Raw genomic sequence first — 1119 nt, 5'->3', positions numbered from 1 at the left:
GATTGTGGAAGAATTGATGCATTTGAGTTATTGTGTTAGAGAAGAATATTGAAAGTACCATAAACTTAGAGATGAACAATCAAATCTGTGCTGATAGCAGTACAGCCTGCATGCTCTTTAGAAGCCAGGATTTGAGACTTTGTCCCTCATACTTCAGACATATCATTAAGAGGGACCAGTCCTTGGGACGGACATTGTGCTTGGTGAAGTGAAGAGTTGGTGCAAAAGAGGTAGAACCCCAGCAAGATGTATTGGCACAGTGGCAGCAGCAGTGGACTCAAGAATAACAATTGTGAGGATAGCGCAAGAACCGGCAGTGTTTCGTTCTGTTCTACATAGGGTTGCTATGTGTCAGAGCTGACTCGATGGAATCCAACAACATCAAGCAACAGTGGGGACTTTCATTTCCTCTGTGAGACAATTCTGAAGCCTCAAGAGCCTGTGAAGCACTTTCTTTCACCAAACAACAGTAAGATTTCTCCAACAGCACAAGCCACACAGTGTCAGGAACCAGGGTTTCTCTTGCTATTATGGTCCTGCAGTCCTGCCCTTCCATTCTTTTCTGTAATTGAATGGCAGCTTCTATTTTTACTTTCTCAAAATGAAGGATGTCTATCTGGAGGAAATTTGGACTCCAGGAACTGTGAGCTGATCTCCTTCCCATTCCTCTTCTACTAGTAAGAGAGTCCAGATTACAAGAGAAGTCACTCCAAAACTAAAGCTCTTAACCACTTTTCCATACTGCCTCTTGAATCTGGAACACTGTATCCACAAGCCACATGCCATGTATGCTGCTGTCGTTAAATGGCATCGAGTCAGTTTCCAAGGCTTTAGTGATCTTGGAGGGAGCAGAAAGCCTCATCTTTCTCCTGCAGAGCGGCTGAAAGGTTCAAACTGCAGACCTTGTAGTTTGTAGTCCAGTGTTTATCATATGGAGCCACTGACTTTCTGATGTACCATGTATAGCTTCTGGGAAAATATAACTTGATAAAGCAATAGCCAAGAGATAGCTGTGATGTACTCACAATTCTCTGTTCAGAAAGGCCCCTTGGCATTCAAGAGCTCCTCCTAATGGTGACTCATTCCACCAAACAGTTATGTCGCTGCACAGTGGAGGGG

Source organism: Chrysochloris asiatica, unplaced genomic scaffold (assembly GCF_000296735.1).
Source record: "Chrysochloris asiatica unplaced genomic scaffold, ChrAsi1.0 scaffold00082, whole genome shotgun sequence".
Classification (NCBI taxonomy): Eukaryota; Metazoa; Chordata; class Mammalia; order Afrosoricida; family Chrysochloridae; genus Chrysochloris; species Chrysochloris asiatica.
The sequence above is the reverse complement of the archived record's forward strand: the minus strand, read 5'-3'. Positions refer to the sequence as shown.